Below are 9,992 nucleotides of genomic sequence, written 5' to 3' on the forward strand. Positions count from 1 at the left end.
TTTTGTTTTTTATATCTCTTAGATTTCTTTTTTTAGCCACTTCCTGATAATTCGAAGTAGAAATTTAAAGGATGTAAAGACTTTTGTTAATTTCCTTTAAAACTGAAAGCACCATCCCCTGCTTGGGAAGTCTCAGGAAAGTGCTGGAATCCTCTTCTCTCTTTTCACCGTGGTCCTGAAGATGAAGACAGGAGCAGTGGACCATGAGTGAGGAGACTTAAAAAAGAAGCAGCTTCTTTATTCCCAGTTTCTGCCTCAGCTACACACAGAAAGGAGCCAGGGGCACGTCTCTTTCCTTCTGCCTCAAAACAAGAGGCATCTTCTCTTCCTTCTGAGGCCTTCCAGGCCCCCCAGGACCGCCGGCAATACACAGTTGCTTACTTATGGGGTTACATTTACGCATCACACATGCCAGTTACAGAGGAACAATGGTGTTACTAAGAACTCAGCCTCGTCCTTTTATGAACAAATACTCCCCCAAATTTGACTTCCATGTTCTTCGCTTCTATTAACTGAGTCTTTTCTTACCCCCTTCCCCAGGCCCCAACAAACTAACTCTCTTGTAATTCTTTCAAAGGAGGCCCTATGCTCAATGTACTTCTACTCCCCCAGAAGAGATGCACTCCTTATCTCCGCTCCGCACTGCCATATCCAGGTGATTCAACTCTTCCTTTACGGAGTTCACAGAAGTCATTCTGTCACTCTCGTGCCCTCCTCAAAGTTCTCCACCAGCTTCCCCATACTTTGCCCATCTTACTCAGTGGCTTCTTCATCTAAAGAATGGTTGTTCTCTCTTTTTGTCCTCACCGTCACCTTCAGGAATGCCAACAATCCATGCTGATAACGCTCCTTGTGTTCTGGCATCACATACTCTTTTCCTTTCTTTTTAATTCCAGAGATGGGCAAACATTCACCAACTTTTAATCCAGTCCAGCTGAACAATTAGTGAGTTCAGGAAAGAATTGTTGACATACTGGCCTGGATCTGAGCCTGAAATTTCTCCCCCTGCTTTGTTCCTTTGATTGCTATAAGTTTGTTTTTATTTTATTATTTTAAAAAAAATTCTGGGTGCAACATTTGCTTGTTAGAAAAATAATTCCAATTTTTGCAGAAGTATATAAATTGAAAAATTACATATTTCTGATCTCTTCAACTCCAGTGTCTTCCTTCTGCAATGTGCCAGGTCACTTAGCAGGACCTCCACAATACAGACTTGCTTTCTCTCCATGTGGCTCCGTGCCAGAGATGTCAATACCCCCAACATTCCCTCTGATGATGACCTCCTGCTCTTCCTTCTCTCTCAACTACCTGCGGTCCCTAACACTGCTTCTTAGTTTTCCTGTCAACACCAGTTACTCCCTGATTCTTATTTATTTATTTATTTATTTATTTATTTATTTTTACTCATTTTTTTTTTGAGAGAGAGCAGGCATACGTGCATGTGGAGGGTGGGACAGAGGAGAGGGAGAGAGAGAAAATCTCAAGCAGACCCTCTGCTGAGTGTAGAGCCCAACTCAGAGCTTGATCTCACAACCCTGAGACCATGACCTGAGCTGGAACAAGAGTCAGGTGCTTAACCGACTGAACCACCCAGGTGCCCTACTCCGCGATTCTTTATTCTTTTCTATCACATCTGTTGGCATTCAATGAACCATTTCACAAACATACTTTATTTCACTCCAGGATGTCTCAACAAACTTGAACTTCTCCTGTTCCACCTTGCCACTCTCCAGCCTTCAGGAATGGTTGGCAATGTTACCGGAGAAAGCCTTGAAGCCATTTGGAATGGATCCACCACAATCCATTCTTTGTTGGGTCTACTGATACTCACATCTGCTTTCATTCATTTTTTATTAATTAATCATCCCACTTCCTAGAGACTTTTCGATCTCTCTCTCTCATTCTCCTCAAGGTCCCAGTTCTGTCCAGCTTCCCACTTACAGCAAATAACTTTATTGCCTGTTTTACTGACATATAATCTCTCTCATTTGAGGTTAACTCCAGCCAGTGCTCTTGGTTCAAGCCCCTCCTCCTTGTTATGAAGCTCATGCATCAGCGATTGCCCTTTTCCTGCAAATTTGGTCTTTCCTTCTGAGTTGACTTCTAAGCTTTTGCTGATATGACCTTCCCAGAAAAATCCTTACTTATTCTAAAGTTTCCTATCAACACTTTCACTCCCACTATCAAATGTTTTGAAAATATAATCAAAACAATCGCATCCATTAGTTTTGTACCAACACTTCTTGCTCAACTTCTTCCATAGTATGTCCTCCTCTTGATCCTCAGCTGAAACTCCTCATAAGGTCATTAGTGATTTCCCGGTTACCAAGTCTCCCAGCCAATTTTCATCCCACTCAAGTCTCTGCTACAGCACTGACTGTCAGTATGGAACGTTCCCCCCCTTTCTCCCTGACACAGCCCTATTTTGATCTTCTACCACTTTGATCACTCTGTTTCCATCTCTGTTACTGGCCTGACTGCTTCCTCTACCCTCCTAAATTTAGGTACCCTTAGATCTCCTGTCACTTTAGAGTCTCTCTTTCAAATATCAGCCATTTCCATTACTTCAATTAGCACTCTATAAGAATGACTCTCCTATCTTAATCACTAAATCCATGATCTCTTCTGAAGACCAGATTTAAATTTCCCAGCAATCTATCAGAATCTGCAACACAAGGTATACCAAACACAATCCAGGGTCCATCCGTTTTTTTCCCCAAATCACCACTGCTGCTATCTTTTTTTATAACTTTGGATGGCATCAAAGTTGTCTCCTCCTCCATGACTTGTGTGAACTTTTCTCCCTGCCCCACACTTGGTCATTTGCCAAATCCAGTATATTATACCTTCACATTTTCTTCTGAAGCAGATCTCTCCCACTCACACTGCCCTACACCAGCTCCTTTTCCCTTCTGACTACAGTTACTGCAATCGTTTCTTCTATTTTTCCCATTCCAGGTCTCTTATTCTGCCAGGTTAATTTTCCTAAACCCCATTGTATATCACCTCACTCTCATGCTTTAATATCTCCGTTGACTCTCAGTTATCTCTCAGACTAAGTCTAGACTCCTTAACAGGCATTAAAGCCTATTTTCTTAACATTTCCAGCATTATTTTTCTAAGTGTGTCCAGGGTTGAGATAAACCAAATCATTCACTTTCCCCATCTCAGGTCTGAAATTTTTCTGCTTCTAAGCTTTTGTTCATGTTCACCTGTCAAGAATGCCATGCTTTTCAATCACTTCCTGTTGAAATCTAATCTTTTCTTCAGAAAGGTTTTAAATGTACCTTTTTTGTGTGGACCTTTTACTGTTTGAGGTGTAGCCGGCTTTTTACGTGATCCTCTATATCTTACTCTTACTCTGTTTTATAACATAACCGTCTGTAAATGCGCCACCTTCTCACCCCTGATGTCTGAGCCTCGCTATAGATTGTGTCTTTAATATTATTTTCCAAGAACTTTGCTGATATTTGCAGATTCAAAGATGAATTAAAATGTTCATAATTTCCATGGAAAATTCAAACTTTCCTTACCCAAAGGAAGCCTGTATTTATGTTTTTCATCCTCATTCCCCAATGCAGGTTTCTCATTCACCTGAAAGGTGAGTGAGCTCCTACTGTCACTCCTTTAAGGGTGGAGAACATAAAGAAAGTGGGACCCTCTTTGACACCATGGCAAGGGAAAGTGTGTTCTCCAGTCCCCACATTGCAATTCAGAACGCAAATCTTTGCACTAGAGGGGAGAACACAGACTAGTGATGGAAACGGACCCCAGCGCACTCAGTTACATGGTTATTTGATAAATGCTGTGGTAGAAGTGTATGCTGTGGGTGTCATCTCCTTCATGGTGTGGGAGAATGGAAGAAGAAACCCGAGGGCAGGATGAAAAGACTCCGGCAGCCACTCAGCTCAATCAGGTTTTCTCAGTGTGACTTCATTAATCATTCTGAAACGCAAAGTCCAGCACTGTGTCTTTCCCAAACACTCAGCATAGTCACATTCTCTTATAAGTACTTACAGAAATGCAATATTTTTAAAAAGCTATGTTATTGTTTCATATCGTCTGGATAGGGAGGCTCTTTCCTTTCTCCCTCCAAGTCCTGGAGTTGTTGTGTTGAGCTCCTCCTGGCAACACACAGCTGTTAGTGGAAACCTGAGTCCCACCATTAGTGGGAGTGGTGCATGAGGGACATCAAAGAATAGAAAACAGAATTGATGGTTCTGCTACATACAAGTTGAGTGGCCAAGTCACTGAACTTCTCTCTAATTAAGTTTCCAAAAAAAAAAAAAGATAGCAATAGTACCTACTCCTTATTTATGAATTTATGAAGAAGGGGGGGAATAGTACTTATTAAGTGTATGCTAAGAGGTGCCTGGCTGGCTCATTTGATAGAGCATTTGACTCTTGATCTCAGGGTTGTGAGCTCAAGCCCCAAACTGGGCATAGAGCTTACTTAAAAAAAAAAGTTTATGCTAAGGGCCAGGTGTTGCTCCCAGTGATTTATAAGTTTAATTCATTTAATCTTCATAAATAGCTACAGGGTAGGTAGTATTTTCATTTTGACAGAAGAAGCTAAGTTTCAGAAGAATTAAGTAACTTGTCCAAGGTACCGAAGTAACAAGTAGAGTATCCAGGATAAGCCTGTCTGATCCCAAAGATATCATTCTTTTCCATTGCTCCATTCGGCCAGTCCAAATCATGGCCTTACTTGAAAACGGCAGTGTTATTCAGTGATACATGCCCCGAATTAAGAATCAAGAGTGGGTTACCTGCATCTACAAGGCGAGCCTCTTAGAACACTCTTTAATCCCCAATCTACCATTTCCCTTCTTTGGGAAATTTTACACATCTACTCAAATGCACTCTTTCAAAACTTTCCCAGCTATCTCCCTGCTCCCCAGGCTCAAAGTATAATCTGCGACTTCATCTTCCAGGCTACCTATATGCAATAACCACACATTTTAAGTTATTGTTTTAAAGCCACAGACTAATGCAATACCTAGCATAGAGTAAGCACTTAGTAAAAGTTTTGTAAATGAATGAATAAGTGACTTTAACAGTACACAAGTAATTTAATCTCTCTAGATATTAATTTTTTCCATTTTTAAAATAGATGACTAGTCTCGGATGTCACAGGTATATCATGAGAATTCAATGAAATATGCTGTGTTCATAAAAATAAAACTGTAAGATGAGGCCAAGCAGTTGTTCCTTTTGCAAAGAGAAAAAGAAACCCCCCCAAAACAGACCAACAAAAAGGAGTTTTTCATTCATACTAATCCATGTGAGCTCTCTAAATGATAGGTGATTATAAGCCCTCTCCACTCTGGAAGAAAGAACGAAAAAAGAAGATGAAAGGAAGAAAGAGAGAGAGAGAGAAGAAAGAAAGGACTGGGTGTTATACGCAAGTAATGAATAATGGAACATTACATCAAAAACTAAGGATGTACTGTATGGTGACTAACATAATATAATAAAAAATTATTATTAAAAAAAAAGAAAGGAAAGGAAGGAAGGAATTATATTGGCTTTTTTCTTGTCTACTTACTTAGATTCCATACTTTCCCATAATACTTGAAGCTTTGTGAGTGATAGGGTTATAACTACTTTTTCTTACATATAAATACACACAGACATGCAGAGCACTCACCTTAGGACTTCATGCTGCATAAGGAGTCATTAACTTTCTGATTGATTTGCACATGGAAGTGTCTTTTGATGGTGAAGATCTTACAGGAAGAAGTTAAGTTCTTAAGACTCTGAAGACAAAGAGCCTTGGGTTTGAGTCATAGTTCTGCCACATACTAATTGAATGAGCAAGTCGTTTAACTTCTCTTGTATTTATTTCCTAAAAAAAATAAATAAATAAGGAGATAGAGAGAATAGTGTCTACTCCTTGAAATTGTGAGGATTAAATGAGTTAATCCATATAAAGTGCATACGTAGCATTGTTCTGGGGCCAAAGCATGCTCTCAATTATTATGATAATGATGAAGATAATGATGTTGGTGATGAAAATGATAACAAAGGTGTTGATAAATCATGAAAAGTTGATTATTTCTCAGCATGCTGAAGTCAACAGCTGGGTACATCTTTGTAAGAATTAAAGAAATAATCTAAACAGGAGCTTAACACCTCTTGGTTTTGTAAGACTTTACAAAGTCCAAAACACATGCACGCATTAGTTCACTTGTGCTTCCAGTAACTCTGGGAGGCAGACAAGTAGAGAGAGAAAATTGGCTCAGAGTGGTCAAGTGAAAATGTCAGTACTATCCCAGTTGAAAGAAGCCTGAGACATGCCTCCTGTCCCCCACCTGGGGGTCATTTTGTGGTTTCTTTTTCTCCTTCTTCAATATTGTTTCTGATGAGCATTGAGTTATCCAGGGCTCAAGTGTTGCTCCTGCACCAGACATCGGAATAACCACAGTATTTGGTTCAGCAGCAAAGACAATAACGACACTTATTTCTCCAAAAGTCTTTTTCCTTCTATCTACCCTAAGAGCCCCAGCCAGAAACGCATAAGGAATTATGCCAGACTAACAGCAGTACTTGAAATATAACTTTTCGTCTGGGAAGCTTGAAGTAACTCATCACGAATTATATTTTCTTTCTCCCCATTCAAATGTCCAGATTATTATAACTACCTATGCACAGCTTTCTCATGGATGTGTACCATGGGCTTCCTGAAGATTGGTTAAGATCAGTGACACTGGCTTCTCTTGCACACAGGGTGTGTTACGAGTGTTTGTGGGGCACTCCTTGATGTCAAGAGTGTGCTGGCTTCCCTGATCATTCAGATGAAATTCAATTCAATTCAACAAACATTTTTGGCTTCGTTTTACCTGCCAGGTTCTCTGCCATGTGCAGACCCAGGAAGGGATTGCATAGTCTGGTCATCATGTCACTATTTCCTGTCCTAATCCCAAACTTCCTTTTGCTGGTGACAGTAACCACACAGCTGGCAGTCAGATGAGGGAACAATCTGGGGGAGCCTGATATCTCCCAGTCCCACACGTGCTCTTCAGCCACAGTTTAAAATAAACATGTTTTTTTACTCTCCTTGTCCCATGGGCTATGCGCTATTTTTCAAAATCCATTTAGAATAGCAAAAGCAGGTCACTCGACTTGCCTACATTGGGCTCTGATTTCTGCATCTTGACTCTTAGCTCAGGTATGTGTTGATCTTGAAATGCATCAAGAAGGGGCCCATCTATAGCTCCCCTGTTCCTTCCACCCCCTACTTTTCAGTAGGTAATTTTGCCTCCTTTACTAAGATCCATAAGTGTGTCCTGAGGTCTCTCTCTACTTTATCTTTACTTAGTGTCACTGCCCCTACTGTTGTTTCTAATTTCCCCCCATAATCTTAGTGAAATGGGTTTCTTTCCTTAGGAAAAGTAACATCTCCATGCATATCTCAGATGCCATTCCTCTTTCCCTGTCAGAGTCATTCTTCACCCTCCACTTCAAAATCTCTAAATACCTCAGGCCCCATACACTTCTCTCCTCTTTCTCAATCTCTGAACACAATTGGCTGGAGTTCCCTCTAAAGAAGAGCATTTCTGATTGTCTCCCATTTCTCTGATTATTTTTTTTCTGTTCCCTCTGTTGATTATGGCCTGGGATCCTCACTCTTTCCACACTATCCTCACTCATTCATCTGTCCATTTATTCATTCATTCAGGATTCATAGAAGATCTAATAATCTGCCTGGCATGCAGCTGGGCCTAGGAGTACAGCAGCAAACAGAACAAAAGAGGCTCCTTTCCTGAAGTTTACATCCTGATAGGAGGAAACAGAAAATAAGCAAGTGCATTTCATTTCAAATAAAACCATTTTGGATAGTAAGAGAAGATATAAAGAACAAGAAGCAGGATAATGACATAGAGAGTAGCTTCAGGTGGGGAAAGTGAGCCGGAAACCAGTTTAGAAAGCGTGACCAGGAGTGCCACTCTAAGGAGAAGTCATTTGAGGCAAGACCCTAATGGTAAGAAACCAGCCACAGGATAAAGAGCATTCTGGGAAGAGGGCACATCTGGCACAAAGGCTCTATGATGGGAAAAAGCTTAATAAGTTTGTGGAATGGAACATAGTGAACAAGACGGGGAATGGTAGACACGAGTGTGAAGATCTAGGCAGGGCTCAGGGCAGGCCTTGTTAGTCATGGTGAGGAGTCTAGATTCTATTAAATACAATGAAATGCCATTGAAGGGCTTTAAGCAAGGAAGGTACATGATCTTGTAAATACAAATAGTGCTCTGGCTACTGTTTGTAGGCTAGAATGGACGGTTGCATCATCAACTGAAGGGGAAGATGATCATTAGATTGGAAAAGGTTAAAAACAAAACAGTAAAAAAGTATTGAAGCCAAAGTGGCAGAAAGGAGGAAGGTATAACTTAAACAATTAAGCTGAGTTAAAAACTCTTAGAACAAAGCAGAATGTTACTTCAGGGAACTTAAGGTACTTGCAAAAGTGACAGAGAGTCACTGCCAAAAATCAAAGGAAATGTCAGAAAACTGAAAAGACCAAATGCTCCTATTTTCAATAGAAAAGAGAGTGTCACATGCAGACTAGAGGCAAATATACTGTTCCTAAAATCTCCTGTAAAATCCTCAAAGAGACTAAAATGGAACTGGTAAACATTTAGAAAAGAACATTGTGATTATTTCCTAATAGCACAAATGGATGTAAGAAAAATTATGTAAAATTAAGCCAATTCCCACTGTGGTGGTGGTGGTTGTGGGGGTGGTGGTTGACAGATTTATCAGACTGAAAATATCCCAGTTGCTCTATGTATTTGGATAGGACTTTCAATAAAATCATAGAATTTCAAAGGTTGTTGGAACTTTATCAGTAATCTATTCCAAATTTCTAACCTATAGAAGATTCCCCCCCTCCCCACAACATCCCAGTAATTCTTTGGAGAGCAACTGCTTGAACATAACAAAAGGTAATTCGTACCACTTTGGAATTGTTTGAAATACATTGCTGAAAATCTATTTCCATGTAAATGTAAACCACTGATCCTACCTCTTTTCTCTGGACCATTATCAATGTAATTTTTCTCACATATACCTTTTGGGTTAAATTTTCAGGATGTGTCATGTTATAAATATGGAAAATAGAGAGATACATTTCAATATGTATTTGTGATTGAGCAATCATACCAAAAAGTCTAATTAGTAACTCATTGTCAAGCTAGAGTGAGGTCTCTAAAATCATGACTCTTCTTTTTTTTCCCCCTATTAAAAAAAAAAAAACACCAAAAACCTATGTTTGGATCAGGTGATTGTCAAGCCTAGAGATAAAACAGAGCTGAAAAAGAGAACTATGTTGGTTGATTGACTCTGGATTCAGTAAGAGTATTAACAGGACGTGACAGCCGAAACTGATAAATTTTAACAGCAATAAATGTAGTTCCGTAATCATTTTCCCAAAATTTCCCATATAACCAAAAAATGACTCTGCAACAGTTCAAGTGAAAAATACTTGGGAATTTTAATTGGCCACAAGCTCATTATGAGTGAGATATGGCAGTAATGTATTTGAATAGATATACCCTCTAAAGCGAGTGTGGTCATGATTCCCCTGGATTTATACAGGTCAGACCACACAGGGAATGTCATTTCCTGTTCTAGATGTCACTTTGAGAATCATGCTGACAGACTAAAAATCCTCCTGAGAAAGTGACAAAAACAGTTTGAGGACCACTTAATGGAGTGTGGGAAGGGACGAGGAGTGTACAGAATTCCACTGAATGTAAAGAACTTCTTTAAACAACAGACGGGATGGGTGCCTGGGTGGCTTAGCCGGTTAAGCATCTGCCTTCAGCTCAGGTCATGATCTCAGGGTCCTGGGATGGAGTCCTATATCTGGCTCCCTGCTCAGCGGGAAGTCGGCTTCTCCCTCTACCCCTTCCCCCTGTTTGTGCACACGCTTTCTCTCTCTGTGTGTGTCTCTCTTTCAAATAAAAAAATCTTTAAAAAAAAAAAAC

Source organism: Ursus maritimus, unplaced genomic scaffold (assembly GCF_017311325.1).
Source record: "Ursus maritimus isolate PB19 unplaced genomic scaffold, ASM1731132v1 scaffold_16, whole genome shotgun sequence".
Classification (NCBI taxonomy): domain Eukaryota; kingdom Metazoa; phylum Chordata; class Mammalia; order Carnivora; family Ursidae; genus Ursus; species Ursus maritimus.